The sequence below is a fragment of the Calidris pugnax genome, unplaced genomic scaffold (genome assembly GCF_001431845.1).
Source record: "Calidris pugnax isolate Ruff unplaced genomic scaffold, ASM143184v1 scaffold25, whole genome shotgun sequence".
NCBI lineage: Eukaryota > Metazoa > Chordata > Aves > Charadriiformes > Scolopacidae > Calidris > Calidris pugnax.
Window position 1 is genome coordinate 2,472,780 of NW_015090805.1, and position 15,970 is coordinate 2,488,749.

The window sequence follows — 15,970 nt, forward strand, 5'->3', positions numbered from 1 at the left end:
ATCACTGGAGCAGAGATTGTTTTCTGTTACCTGGCACAGTTATAAAGCACTGAAAGAAATGTGAAATTATAGTATAAAAGTGGGCACCCATTTCTCTTGGAGCTCACAGCGTTTCAGAATACTTAGACTGCCAAGTTAAAAGTCACTCCCCATCATTTGAAAAATTAGAAGCTAATTAGTAAACAGAGGTGTTTATTGTAGCAAAGTCTTGTATTCAAAACAGCCTGTGTGCCATACTTGAATTCTGGATGTCACTGTTGCTAGCTTGGCACTGGTCTTCAAAAGCTCCTCAGTCAGGCAGAGAAATGGTTTGAGAAGCAGCACTTACACTCGTATTGTTCATTTTTATCTGCCAGAATAACCCTCAGCTCATCTGCAATTATATGCCAAAAAAATCACATATTCAAGGATATTAAAGACTGCCTGCAGTTCAATGCAATGTGTTAATATAGAGCACATTTATAGGCAATGAGTCTAGCAAACCAGGCTAGCTTAATTTAAAATAAACAAACAACCAGACTGGTCTAATTACCACAACTAATCTAAAAGAATCAGTATTGCTCCAATCAAGACATATAACAAGAACCTTCATGCTATTTACTCAGCAACGTATAATTGCTTCTTTAGTCTGCCATCAGTGCTGTTCACTTTCAAGCCTATTAAACATGAATTACTTCTTTTGATTCATTCAATTTAAATTTCTTTTACCTTAACTATAATAATTCAGATTTTGGAAATACCTATAATAATTGAAACTTCACTGCATTTATAGTAATTATTTTTCTGTAGCTAAGTTCATTACTTCCAGGCAAACAGGAGCTTGTCCCAGGCCTTGTCTGACTCGCTGCTCTCAAGTCCCTACTCCCAGGCACTGCTAAAGGCTCACTTTTAACTCACGCTTAAGGTCAGCATGTCCTGGGGTTTGCTTGTGTAACTGCTTTTACAGTTATCCCAGGGATGCTTTTACTCATCCCAGGACTGTAGCAACAAGATAGAGCTTAACCTAAACTGTTTGGGTTTTTTTTTTTTAATTGTAATTTCTGTTTAGAATTTTTTAGCAAATAGATAATTTCCATAGACTCACTTAGGGAACAGTTAACCTAGTAGAGCTGAGAAGTTGGTAGTGGCAGGCACAGAGGGACAGACAGCCTTAACACAGTGGCACCTGCAACTGGGCTGTAAGTTTATGTTACCAAAAATCCCAGCACTTCACTGGCCCACAGTCATAATCAGTGAAGATGTTTTCCTTCTGGGGCACACCATAACAAGTGGCATTGCTACACCTTCAGTACAGGAAAAAGAACTACATGGGGAGATGCTTAGCACTTTTGCTCCCGTCTTGTGATACGGATCCAAAGTACCCAGATGATTTCTGAATAAACAAGGCAAAACCCAGGGTAAGGAGTATCTGTCCTGACAGCCATCCAAGAAGGGAACTCCAAAACATGCTCTGTAGCCTGGCCCTGCAGTGCAGCATGAGCAGCCCATGCTCCTGGCCAGCTGATGTTCACCCATCCAGCTCCAACATGTACACCTGTTCTCCACTACAGTATGGCACCAGAAGTTGCCACAACCATCCCAGCAGTTGCATCACCTGCTCACACTGCACTGAGCTTCCTTCTTGCTGTTGTTCTCCTTACATCATGGCAGGAGCGAGGCTTGTTCTGGTTTTAGGGGGGGGGGTGTCCTTTGTTTGCCAGCTGTTTTCAATCACTAATGTATTTGGTTGTGTGATCTCCTCTGTCTCAGGCCAAGCCACTCATGTGCATCAGGCTACTTAATCTTGACCACCACAATAGGTCGATGACTGGACTCTATGATCTGAAAGGTCCCTTCTAACCCAGACAATTCTATGATTCTAAGTTGGAAAGGGAGGCACAGGTGCAGAGATTGGGCAAATGAACCCTTGATACAAAACTGGCCTTGCTGGTAAGGCATAATAATATCAACCCGAATCACATGCTGTGACGGCATTCATATTCCCATCTGTACTTTCTGCTGCTTTGGAAAATACTGTCAAAGGTCCTGAATGTGTGGCTTTCACAACTTAAAAAGCATGTGAAAATAATTGCTCCCATGGAAACATTGACATTTTCAAAACAATTATAAAAGAGTAAGGAGTAAATGTCATTATAGCTTCTTATAAAGCACTTTTACTTTGGTTTTATTTTTTCTTCTCAAAATAAATATCTTTAGGAAATCCAGTTTGTAGGTCCTTGGTCCTTGACTTGCAGCAGCTGATTCCCCCCCGCCCCAGCTAGAAGTGGTCCCTGTGCTGGCCCAAAGCAGTGACCATGCTGTCAGGGCTGAAGAGGGTTGGGTCCTAGGCATTGTCCAACAAGGCTGCTCTTTCCCTAAGCTTTGAGGGGCAAAGTTTAGTGGGATGCAGTTTGACTGTTTTCAAAGATCAAGAGGACCGATGCTTCACAACACAGTTGTCAAACTCACTTCTTCCAAATAAAAATCCCAACAAGTAGAACTGATCTTCTGGTGCTCATCTTCTGGTGCTCACCTCTTATACACAGGCTGAGTAGTTAGAGGAAACATGCTGAAGTAAGTAAAAAACATGGAAACAATATTCGCCCTGTCCGGAAAGAGTTCAGAGCAACACTTTTCACCTTGCAAGAAGAGTGCTCCATCCTGTAATGTACCAAACACACCCAGACCTTCTCGAGTGTTTCTAGACTACCATGAAAAATTAGTCCTTTTTCATTTTCATAGAGTCCTGACTCAGTGTGCTATCTATTAAAAACTGATAGGAGAGACTATTATTTCTGCATGTTGTACAAAATTAACTCTTAGCTTAAAAACCACACCACACCAAACTAACGGCAGGCATCATATCTCTAGTAGCAGCTTTTCAGAACATCAGTCTGCCAGGGAAGAGGCCTCTATCTTATAGGTTTTGAAATAGCCCATTACTACAGCTTCCACACTGGTAAATTAAATATCAAAGCAGAGAACGTAACTGGTTTTCCCAATGTACTTTACATTTCTCCTTGCCTGAATGACAGAAAACTCTTGAAATTGTGACTGCCATGACTGCTTTTGTGAGCTTCTTTTTGGTCTAGCCTGCTGGATCTTTATGTCCACAAGTACTTTGCAAAGATTTTTATATTTTTTTTTTTTCTCTCCCTGTGGCCCCCCAACTAAGTTAATATGAAAATTCAATCTTCCAGCAATTGTTACAAATTGTAATGCTGGCAAGTCTGAGAGAGAGAGATCCCCTCATGAAGACATACAATAAGGACAATAGCAGCAGATGATACCTATAGTGCCTCTGCTTATGTATAAACCCCAACAGGAAAGGACGGCTGCTATGGCAAATGCTATCATAATTTGGCCTTCCCATAATTCAGTCCCTCACCTCCTTGACTGTGTGCCTGTTGGCACCAATTGTGCTTTGGTTCATGAAATGGAGATTTGTTCCGCAGAAGAAGCATCCACTGGGACACTGAAAAGCTCTCAGTACAATTTCTCTAATCCATATTAATATCTGCCAACCCGCTCAGGATTTATCTTAACAATCGAGAAGGTGAAGGCTGAAGGAATTATTCATGGGATTATTCAACCCATGCAGCTTCCAGCACGGACATCCACTTCATTCAGAACATTTCATTTCCAGATTATTCTTCCTTGCAGTTTCTACTGACCCAAGATAAGACACCCAGGCATGCACTACATGAAGGTACCAGGCTTGGCAGCCTGCAGGGCTGGGTAGGAGAAGCCCCAGTTCTCTCTTTTCCAAACAGAAGCAGAGCTTGAAAATTCAAGAGCTGTGCACAATTCGTAAAATCCTGCCCTGCCAAGCATATTTTAGCTTCTCCACAACGGTCAAACTGATGGCCTTTTCAGGCCTTGCACACAAGGAAAAAAAGCAAAAGTTGCAGTTGTGTAAGCTGAAAAATATGCTACAAAACAGTAAAAGCATAAAAATGGACTTTCATGTATTTCTGGGGCATTGCTCTTACACCAATGGCAGTGAGCCTGGGCAAAAGCATTTTGCAGAACTAGTTTTGAAAGTAGCTGGTCACCATGACACTGTAACAAGGCTACTTTCATTAATTGACCTGCTGGGTGCCCTTCCACCCATCAAAACTGTTGGTCAGTATTTACCAGATTCAGCTGCAATAACTGATTTTTGGGGTAAAATTTTGATTGAAGAACATTTGGAGCTCACAGATGATGGTTATTTGCCCATCTAATATGATTTGGGATAAATGCTTTAGCTTCCTCTATAGCAGGAAAATGCACATCTTTAGAAAGTACATAACTTTGCATGGGGTCAGAATACATTCCCTGAGCATCGACTATGGCTGATCCAATATGTACTGCCCTGTGAATAAGTGCTTTGACAAATATCTCACAGAAATGAAAGCTTCTTGGGACGCTACTTGTCCTATAATAAGCCTTGAAAGGTTACAGAATACAAAAGGAATGCTCTAGGTCTTGGCAAAATCACCAAGATTAAATTACTTTCCTATAAAAAAAAAAGCTACTAATAGCCCATGAAGGGGCAGGGTATCAGAGATCATCATTAAAATGTCAACATCTGACACAAACCACTCTGAGGTTTTAAGATCCTGTCCTGGAAAAACCCTTTCCTACTGCTGTTGTGTCACTGGGGTCTCATCAGCTTTCCACTTTTGCTGTCTCCGTTTGTAGGAGAGGCTACAAAAAAAGGGCAAAAAGAAGGAAGTTTTCTGCTATAACTTAAAATTTCTATATCTGGATACTGCACAAAATTTAAGGATATTTGGATTAAGATGACCCCAGAGTCAGTATTCAAGAGATTTTTAAGAACTCTGTAAAGGAGGTCCTTAAAGTATTGGAAGGCCACAGTTCCCCACCAACATTTAAGGGGGGAGGCAACAGTTAAGTATTTCTAGAGTCCTCTGAAGGTTTATTTGTGGTTAAGTCTTTGCTGCAATGATTGCCAACAGATATAGCATACATGAGAGAGCAGGAGCAAATATTACAGAAGCAACAAGCTGAAGCGTTAGTTTTGTCCCTAAATTAAAATTCTCAGAGTGGGAGACTTCTGACGCCTCTCCCAGCAATTCATACAGCTCTATGAAAAGAACAGGATTTGCACCCCCATTTTTTTCTAAAAGCATCTTATTGCTACAGACAAAACGCAAATACAGAAATGTGGGGGAAGATTTCTTTCTTACCACCACCACTGGGGACCACTTCTGGCACCTGGCAACACTCAGAGCAACAGGAGAATCCCCATCTCCTCCCTCCAGGGAAGTACCACTGTTTATGTTTCAAGAGATTTGCTTTCTCATTTGCCTATAAGCAAAAAAGACATTCTTCAATGAATGGAGGTAAAAATAGTTTGTTTAGAAACAAAATACAATGCAAACAACATGCAGCTGCTAACCCGGGCCACAAATTCTTTAAGTCAAACTCTTCTCATTAAAATTACCCATCTTTTTCTTTTCTTCGAGGAAAAAAAACCTACTAAAGCCTTCTTCCATGTACTAATTCTACACTCTCCTCCTCAGGTACCAACTACTATTGCTTTCACAGGGAATTAACTGGAACATATCTATGAAATTGAAAGCAAGTGTGTTCAACTTATATTTAGTAGTGAAATTGCAGCTTCTATTCAGAAGAGAGAAAGAGCTTGTATACTCAATAACTAGCCTAGTTTTCCTAGCTTCAGTAATCAGCATAACAAAAGGTATTTCTTTTACCTAGGAATGCTGTCTTGATAGAAGTCATTGAAAATGAAGCAGAAGCAATTATGCACTCTCAAAACACACACTTAATCCCTATATTTTATTAAGAGCGGTTTTTATGATCCTGAAGCAATTAAGTTAATCATTATTTAATTTTAGATTACTGAACTGGAGATTTACTTCAGACACAAGCTCACTTTCCACATAATTTAGTCTCAGTAATTAGAGATGTACTTTACCCAGAGGTGGCTTTTCTACAGCGTGTTATCTAATTTCACAAGCCTTATGCCATGAAAGTTTCGTGCAGAAATCTACAACTCAAACTTCAAAAAAAAATAACCCCCAAAGAAACTATGATTTACCAGATTGCAAAACTAGTTTTCCTTAAAAATAAAAAACTGAAGACAGCAATATTCTTCAAACACCTGACCAACAAGTCAGATGTATCACAAAGCTAATATAAAGAATTTCTTTAACCCACCACTACCTTTAGCAAAGTTTAAAGCCATAAGAACAAAAAATATTCTTCTCACACAAATCACTTCATTTACAATTTATTTTAACCAGGATGTGAGTTCTACAGGAAAATCTATGTGTCTATTAGGATGCCAAGCAAGTATCGGCCACAGGATGTAACCAGTACTGAATTGTTCAGACACTTAACAAAGACTGTGTTATCGGAGGAGCAGAAATAAAGACCAGGCATGTAGGTTCATACTGTATATATTTACCTTGGATATAATACCATTTGAAAACTGTTGAATTCCAACCCACTTCAGACAAATTTGTGTAAACATGTTGTTGAAACCAAACCATACCAGGAAAAGTCAGTTAGCCATTAAGCTAGCTACTACCCGTCTAGCTCAGCTTTAGGTTTACATACAGTTAATGGCATCACTAGCTGCCAGTCCATCTGGGCTGGCACACTGCCCAAGGCCAGTTTTATGTCAAAACACATTTGCTGGTTTTTGGAACAAAGGCTATCATCTTCCACCGCTGCCATTAGAGAGAAGGAAAACAGATGACCAGGCAAGCATTTTAAAAACGTACATCACTCTTTGCAACTCTTTGTCTTCAAAATTGTCCAACAAAAACAACACATGCAATTCCTAAACACTCAATTAAAAGTCTACTAAATTCAAACCAATAGAGAACTACCTCTGTAAATGCAGAAGACATAGATTAATTTCAAGACTTTAGTGCCAGTACTTCCATGATCCAGTTTGACTTGCCACATAGAAGGCAGGCTACAGAACTCATGAACAGCAGGTAAGATTTCAGCAGACTGACAAAGAGGAATAAGGATGTGAAGCTACAAAGAGATTAGAATACAACAAGTTTGCTGTCGGGAGTTGAGTCAAAATAAATGTAAGTAAGTCTCAGCTATCTGGATTTTCAACAAACATTAATTAATACTTTTCCATGCAGTATCACATTAAACAGGAAAAGTTGGAGACCAGTAGAGGAACCATGCCAGCAGGAAAGAATGTGACCAAAACAGATGAGCGACAGATCGCATGGGAAGAAAAAGATGCAGACACCTTGTAAGTTACTAATGAAAACACTAAACAAACCCCAACAGTCTTCTGCTTCAATTTTAACTGATTAATGACTTGCATACAAAAAAAAGTAATTATGGCAGCTGGTGACAAAGCTGGGAAGCGATTTGAACATGATGGCATACTGAGTGGTTATACAACTGGCGCCATGGCCTTAGAGACTGGAGCCATTAAGAGTGGGATGAAAGTCACTAATATACAATGCACAATCATGTATATAAACTAAACAAGCCCCAGGTAGACACTGGAGGATGATCAGTGCCTGGAGCAGAAAGGCCTGGATGCACTCGCCCATCCTAGCACAAAATGGCTGTGAGTCACCGCTGAGATACAGCTGTGAAAAACGCACACACAATCCTGGGATGTGTCCAGAGCAACATTTCCAACACAGATAAGAAGTTCAGGGAAGTACGTAAGAGGCACTGCTAAAATCCCATCTGGAATACTGCAAGAGAGAGGCTACCCATGTTCAAAAAGGAGGCACAAGAAACACAGGAGGCTGAAGGAGGATTTCCATCGCTGACAGCAAGCACAGAGACCGGCACGCACAGTGGAGATCCAGGGGGATTTACGGGGGATGCAACTGCTCCCTCTAAGACAGTAAAGATAACCACTAGGGAGAGAAATAAACCATTTGAGCCAAAAAACACTGCTGATACCAGAACAAACCAGGAGCAGGTTTGGGCTGGAGCCTATCAGAACAGCAAAGCTCTGGGAGCAGCTTTTGGTGACAATAAACCTACATGCTTAAGGAGGCTCTTGTTGCAAGAAGGATGTCATGACACACTACCTGCTTTGCTCTCCATAGCTCCAACCACTTTTGTAGCTGTCTCATCTAAACATTCATTGAAGGGTCTACAAAACTATCACCAAAAGCAGCTGGTTCAGTTCTCAGTGCTAGTAGCAGAAGGTGGTACACGGCACATGAGTTACAGGAGGGAATAAAATAAAAAGCTGATTTATAGGGGAAACTGTAAATAGTTATGGTTATCTTCCTGCATACCTAAAAGGCAAACAAATGTCCCATAATTTAAAATAATAATGTCAGCCTTTTTGTTTACATTAAAGTCCTCACATGCAACTACGGCAATAAAAAAGCATGCATTAAAAAAGCTCAGCAAAACAGGAACAATATCTCATCCGACTTCCCAGTATTCCAGAAGAAAGCGATCTGTGGAACCGGTGCAGCAGAGCATGCCACAGTTCAACAAACTGTATTACTCAAAAGACAAGCTGCTCCTTGGAGCAAGCACGTTCTCTGGTCTTGAAGCGATTCTTGAACACTGCTTTCATGGCCTATCAAAGGGATCTTTGCCTTTTCACTGCCTGTGCATAGCGTCCCTCATGCAGACGTTTTTACTAAAACTGATAAAACTGAGGTTGAAGTTCCCAGAATGAAACACTGCGACTGGCAGGAGAATAATTTCAGGTTCGATATTGAAGTACAGCAGTGTTATGCAAGAAAACGGGATTTGAAAGTAAGTTTTGGTCTGATGCTGTTTATTTTACTGGTGCTTGCATATGAGGTACATGAACCCTAAAAAGAGGGTCCTCATCTTCCCCACTTAAAAAACAAAAACAAAAATCTGGAAACTACAAGTTGTATCAACTTGCTTTTCTGATGTCTTCTAAGATTGAACAAACACATTTAGGCAGTACATTGAGGATAAAAGAGTCACATTTAAGTACACACATATTTTTCCACTTCAAAAAATGTTCCCCAATTAAATATAAATGCATGTGCACGCACTTAAACACTTATGCAATTTTTCTCTTGCATGGTACCTTGCACTGAATTCAGTATGATAACCTCTAAAACCATGTTTCCATTAGCTACTTTGATACTACAGCTTTGAAAATATTCTCAGTGCTCCAACGTTTAGGACATGCAAGACTCAAAAGTGGACACATACAGCTCTGTCTTCAGCATCATCTCACAAGGGGAACATTTAATTCCTTTTTCTCATTTTCTTTTTTTTTTTCTCCTTGCTCTTTTTTTTAAAAAAATAATTAATTAAAACTACTGAAACAATTTTCTGGTCAGTTTTCCTCCTCACTACAGGAAGTATCAATAGGATTGAGTCTTGTGATTATTCTTCTATATGATAATATCCCAATGCTGATGGAGGAACAGCAGTCGGGAGAAGGGGCAGGGAAGCACAAAAATAAGGGAAAAATAAAGAAGGAAAAAAGCACCTTGATAATGTATTTTTAAGCACAAGTTAATGCTCTCCCTAAACGGTGAAACTATTTTCATGGCAAATCTCTCTCAATGTCTTATGGAATCATACAAGTATTAACAGAATGGCTTCAGGAAATTACTTTCTGCCACCATCCTACTACTGTGAACGTCATGTCTCAGAAAGAGGGCATCCCTAAAAATTAAATGCTTCCCTAATAATAATTGGAAATTATTAATTCTGCAAGTGCTTTCAGAAAAAGAAGTCTTTGTCCCTAGTTTTTCCTACAATTAGCAATGTCACTAAATTATGAACAGTTTGCAACAATCTTGCAACAAGAAGTTTGCCTCCCCCCAAAGCATGACTGAACTGTAAACTGAACTGCGAACCTTCTTGCCATGGTTGTTAGAGGTGGTGTCAGTAGACTGAAAAGAGAGGGACTGGAATTATTAATTGAATGGAAATTAGGAGTATATAACAGAGCAAATACCAGTCATTCTGTTTACTGTAAATCCTTTCATAAGGCATCCACTATAAGACAGACTACTGACCTAGATGGACCAATGACAGACAGACTCTCTTGCTTTTCAAGATCAAAATTAGACTTCCGCAGCAAACACAGCATTTAATTTTCCATTGCAGCTTGCAACCAAACCCTTCAGTTTTGAGCTTCTCTCTGTAAGATGGGGAACAGACAAGCCAGACTGAAGTGGATGAATTTATCTGTGGCCACATAACTCCACAACGTTCTCTGTTCACTCATTGAGAGAGCCTGAGCACCTTCAGAAGACCAGTTACACCTAACCCTGTCCATAGCCGCCTGTGGAGCCAGGACTCTGATGGATAAACATCCTCCAGCAGGTTCAGCTGTGGCAGCCTAAAACATTACTGCCCCCTCTTGTCCATCCCAGCCTTCTGCTAGGGCTAACTGCTTCATAGCTGGAACACCTTCATAGCCTGCACCTTCACAACTCGATGTGTTAGTTTAAACCCCTGATGAAGGGGTTGGGTGTGTGTTTGTTTGTTGGTTTGTTTTGTTTTTTTTTCAAAAAAGGCAGCAAACTTCACCAGAATTTTCCAGCTGTGAACTGCTAGAGCTGAAGCACCTGCACATGGTGCTTTCTGCAGTGCCAATGGTTGGTGACATATGGAGGAGCAAGCAACGTCCAAGATCATTGCAGCAAGATTTGCTAGGCAGTCCTCATCCAAGTTGGAGAGGTTGAATTATTCTGGGTTAAAGAGGCTATAATTCTTCTGATACTTGAGACCAGGGTAAGTCCTCAGCAAGTTAACTCAGATGTGTGTATAGCCCTCAAATGTTTGTGTAGCTTAGTTGGAAAGCTTTCATCTCACTCCTAGCTTCAAATGTGACATACAGGAAAGAAAACCATGGCCATATGAAATGACGTCAACTGGGAAAGCCACAGCTGCCCTAAACAACTAGGGCAGAACATCTTTGAACCAAGTCTGCCCTGCTCTGGGAAATGTTACACCAGTTGCAGTCCAGACAGGATTATACCCAAGAAACCTAGTAATTTATCTGCAATTTCTTAGTGACTAGTTACCTCTGAGGTTTTGCTGACTTACTCCTGATTTAAGGCCTAAATAAAAAATAGCATAAAAGAGTAAAAGAGGAATTACACCTACTGTGGAGTGAGCATGGAAAATATATATGGAAATAACCTGCAGGTAAGGGATAAGCTTCAATTCCTAATTTCACTCCTCCTTTCACTTTTCAAGTCTTAAAACAAAACACAAAAAACAAAACAAAAAACCCAAACAAAACAAAACAAAAACAGAAGAGTTGTAAACACTCTCCACTGATTTCCTCTGGCTGACCTCCATAATGACACATTTCTTTCACTACAGTGGTCCTCCACCACCTTCATGTTGTGCCCTGCCCCAAACCATGGGGCTAAGGGTCCCCACACTGCACTGTAGGGTAAGCCTCCATCATGCAGCTGGAGCTGCACAAGCTTCTCTCCCATTGCTCTTATGTTTTCTTTGGTGTGCAATAGATTTATAGATAGCTTTTAGAGCTGTAGGTGTTTAAACAGCCTTCAGTCAAGAAAAAAAAATAATAAAAATCCCAAAATACAATTCTTCATAGTTACCCACTAGCAAGAAGCAATTGATCATTAACTTTCATGCTCTGATCTTCCACAAGCAGACTTTCCAGGTACTCCAAACTAATCATTTTCTTAGGAATTCACAGATAAAGTTAACAGGAAGGAGTTACCTCGTGGGACCCGAGAGCTGCAGGAAGTCTTTTGGCAGAAATACCTTTCCTTTACCAGCCTCAAGTCTGTAAGATCCCGAAACAAAAACTTGTAGGTGAAGCGTCAGTCACACCAGCATCAAAACTCTCAGTGACCTGTACCTGCCCAGCACACCAGACTCACGTCACCCCCTTGAGCTCACCCACACACACCCCTTCCCTGTCCACATTGAGTCCCTTTTAGCAAGAGGCTGCCAGAAGGGTCATGAGTCAAGCACGCTTGGCTAAAAATACTCTCCAACGCTATCCCTCATCTGCCTCACTGTTGTCCACCTCATCCTCTGCCTTGATGCTGGATGTCCTTCAAGCTTCCAAGTTGTTCACAAAGCACCTACTGCTACCAGAGCTAGCACCAGCAAACCCCAGGAGACAGCCACATCCTAGCACTGGGCACAAACCGGCGTGGCAGGTATTTGTGGCTGAGGAATCCTCCTCCTTAGTCATTATTTTACTCCCCCTGGTCAGGCTAAAGTAAGTTCACAAATTTCTGTTTATTCACTATTCATAATTCAAATACAAGTGAAATTAAAAGGATCTAGAACAGCAATCTAGTTAAGAAGTTTAATGAACACGAATAGCATTTTAGAAATAGTCTATTATAAAGCACTTGAACTAATTAAGTTTACTCCATGCCCAAAACCCTTAGCATTCTGCATTAAGAAAATGAAAGCCTTTTAAAGAAACCTTTAAAATGCTGAATCGCTGCAGGTAAGATCTGAACAGGCAACAGTGAAACTAGCCACATTTGCTATCACATCTCACGCAGTAGCACAAGCAAGTACAGAAGAGTTAAATACACCCCTATCCCCAAAAAACCCTATTCTTCTTTGTAACAGGTGAAGTCATTTCACAGTGAAGGAGGTGATAATTTTGGATGCATTAGCTCTTCAGGATCTCTAAAAAATTACAGATATGCATACTCTTACTATAGATATGTATCCTCCTTCCCAGGAACATTGTCTAACAATAAAATAATAAAAAAAAGAAACAAACCCCAAACAGAGGTAACGGCCGAGGCAGAGAAAGCCTAGCTTATCTTCTCCAGGGGAACCTGTGCACTGGACCTTTGAACTAATGTCTTTTTTCCCTTGTTTACACAAGGGAAGTTTCTTAATACCATCTTAATAGCATACTTATTAGCAGAAATATACATAAACAATAGATTTCCAGAAGCCTGATGAAGCTTGAGCTAGCTGTAATCCAAAATAACAACGCAATTCCTAAGAGGATGCATTATCTTTACACTGTCCTAGCTTGGGCTTGGTCAAACACAGCAAAAGCGTAAAATTGCTATGTTAGAGGTTAAAAGCAGGAGGAAAAAAACCAAGTCAAATAGAAGAGCACACAGGTGAGGAGACAGAAGATACTTGTGATCAAAGGGTGACACAGCATGGGTGTTTTATTGATCTTGCAGGAGTCCAGCCAACAACCCTGCCAAGGGGTCGTCCACGCTCCTCCCCACGGCTGGGGCTGCTCTACTTGTAACAGGCAGAGAAAACCTCACCAGACCGCTCTTGCTGAGGCCAGCCCCGGGGCTGGCACAGGCAGCAGCAAGGCCCCAGCTCACCCCGGCCAGCCTGAGCGAAGCAGGTGCCAGCTATTTTTATGTCCAAACTGCTATTTACATCTGACCTGTTATTAAGTTCAAAGGGAGAAGCAGTCGCAGGAACACCACCAGGAAGGCAAAGCGATGTGCTCCTGGTTCATCCGTGAAGAAGAGGAGGCTATGGCTGGGAGGGGGCATGTGGTCACGGCCCTGAAATGCCCAGTGGGCTGCAGGAATGGTTTGCTCTGCCTGAGATGCCAAAAAGCCCTGACCCCTTCCTCTCCATGCATCACACAACCCACTTCTGACGGCACCAGACTGTGGGTAGCACACACTGGCTTGGGCTCTTCTCAATGTTTCTAGGTACCAAAATGCATGCAGTTCGTAAATAAAGGAGTGCGGCACAAAATTATTAAATTTTGAAGTCCTACAGGATGGGGCACTGAAGGAGGAGTCAAATCTTAAACTGATTTAAATGTCTTAACTGATTCACCAATTCATTTTCGTAACACAGATCTCAAGGGACTATTCAGAATGTAATCAAGTGGCCAACTATGCGCAAGGAGTCCACAGCAGATCATCTGCAAATTGATAATTACTTGAAAATCTATTTCAAGTAAATCATCCTCCTGCTACAAAAATCTTAGCTTCTAAGATCTTTCGCAAGATTATTCATTCCCTCATGTCACACTTAAAAGGATGCCAGAATTACTATATCCTGGACTGTAACTGAAGCCGTTCAGTGCGAGCAGCTTTCCTAACGAGGGACCATCTTTTCAGTGAGATCCATTATATATCTCAGGATTTGATTGAGGTATTTAGTATCTTTTTTTTTTTTTCCCCCCCATAAATGCAAGAGCTGAGCAGTCTTCTAATCTCTAAAACAGCAAATGCCCAGCTTCTACAGCTGCAGTAATTAAACCAACTTCTCATGCCATTACCCACATCAAGTCTCTTCCTCAGCATCTGCTCTATTCCCACACTGCACTCTTAAATCAAACCAAGATAAGCTATTTTCTAAGATCAGCTGACTTGTCTCTCCCTTGAAATCACTGCAGCCAAAACAATTCTGAACAGATATGAAGCATCTTGCTAAATATCCAAAAGGTCTCTTATAAAGAGAAAAAAAATAGACGTCAATGCATGTGGGTATTTTTAGCACCTGAGTTGTTCTATATTTATTCCTTTATGTCTATCTAAAAAAAAAGCATGATCTCTGATGAAGCATTACCAGAAAATATATTCTACTGCAAAGTCTGCTTTATGACTCTTAGCTACATGAGCACTGCAACAAGTACATCACGCCACCCATTCAACCAACCATACAAGTCTAAGGGTTAGCAGTGTACACAGAATAATGTTTCCTCAGTTTCAAAGAGGTGCTTAAAAACCCAAACAAATAAACCAACCCCAAAAGCAAACTCCCCAGCATAATCTTTTTGTCATTCTGCTTAGATGCAGTGCTTCAGCCTCAAGCTTAAAAACTGCCACCTTGAAGTATTTCTAGTTGTCTAACCCTCAAAAAAACTCCAGACACTTTGTGGGTTACCTGTTAAAAACCAAAACAAATCCACCATCCCCAATTCCAGGACATGCTATGCTTCACCTTAACAAAACCTCAAGTCAGCAGCAACAGCAGCAGCTCAGGTCATACAAATATTCAGGCAATAAAAGACTACTTATCTCTTCCTTATACTTTTTCCTTATAGCTGCTACCTTCTTGACCTGAAAACTCCTGCCCCGTTACCTCCAATGTGTTTACCTTAATAACCTTGTAGCTCTGATCTTATGCAAGTTACCTGAAGATTTATTTTCAAGGACAGGATACAGATTATCAAAGGGTTATTTGTGTGGGAAGAGATATATCAGATAGTCAGGAAAAGCAGAACTGTGTCAAGGAAGCTTCTCCTGGCTGGAGTAAGCTTGCATTAAAAAAGAAAGAGAAAATAAAGTAGTTTAAGATAGGGTCTTACATCCACAAAATCTGGAAGTATTTTGAAGGTAACAGTATTTTAATTTCCTTATCTAGAAAGATAGTTGTTAGGTATCCACAGTTATTTTAGATTTTTGAGTTATGCTAGACCTCCTGCCACAGACATCAAAACAGCAAAAGGGGGAGTGTGTGGGAAGATACTGGCAAAATACTTACCTCTGTATATAAACTTGAAACTGTTTCCTCTGACCTTGAAGGACTCCGTCTTCCTTGCAGATACTCCCTACCTACAAGACAGACACGTCTCATCACTCAGCCATACCCCCCCAAGTATTTTTCCAACTGGCATTACCTACATGTTTGTCAGCTCTCTGATCCCAGGGCAAACAACAGACAGTTGAGGGACTTCAGAGCACAAAACTACAGCAGAAACATTTCAGTGCACACACTGGTATCAAATGAGTAAGTTTGGTCAGTGGCAGGTTCTTACTACGTTCATAAGGGCAAAACTAGGCACAAGGTAAAATAAAGGATTTTCAAATAATTATAGGCTTTCCAAGTTAAAAATGCCTCAATAATCTCAGACCGACCCTTGTATATTTGTTTTTGAAGACCTTGCACTGCATCACTATTGCACTATGCAAGGCAGGAAGACTTCAGGTTAATTTTACGCAATTTTAAAACAAGCTGCTCTGAAGGCTTTCAACCAGGCAAACCCACCCAGCTGTCCTACACAGTTTTTAACCGTTTTTCTACGGACTAAAATGTTTCCCATCCAGCTGTGGGT

The 15,970-nt window shown here is 40.8% G+C and overlaps 1 protein-coding gene across 2 annotated transcripts in view; it reads right to left on the reverse strand.

The window, feature by feature from the left end:
- AGPAT3 (1-acylglycerol-3-phosphate O-acyltransferase 3) overlaps nt 1-15,470 on the reverse strand; it is a 65,783-nt gene extending 50,313 nt beyond the window's left edge. Inside the window, exons 1-2 of one of the 2 annotated variants that reach the window (XM_014938187.1) lie at nt 15,400-15,470; nt 5,175-5,295 (exon numbers count right to left, since the gene is read on the reverse strand). The gene's annotated coding sequence lies outside the window, so the exon portion shown is untranslated. The remainder of the gene's footprint in view (nt 1-5,174; nt 5,296-15,399) is intronic. The other variant, XM_014938188.1, reaches the window with a different exon arrangement.
- Nucleotides 15,471-15,970: the final 500 nt, after the last annotated feature.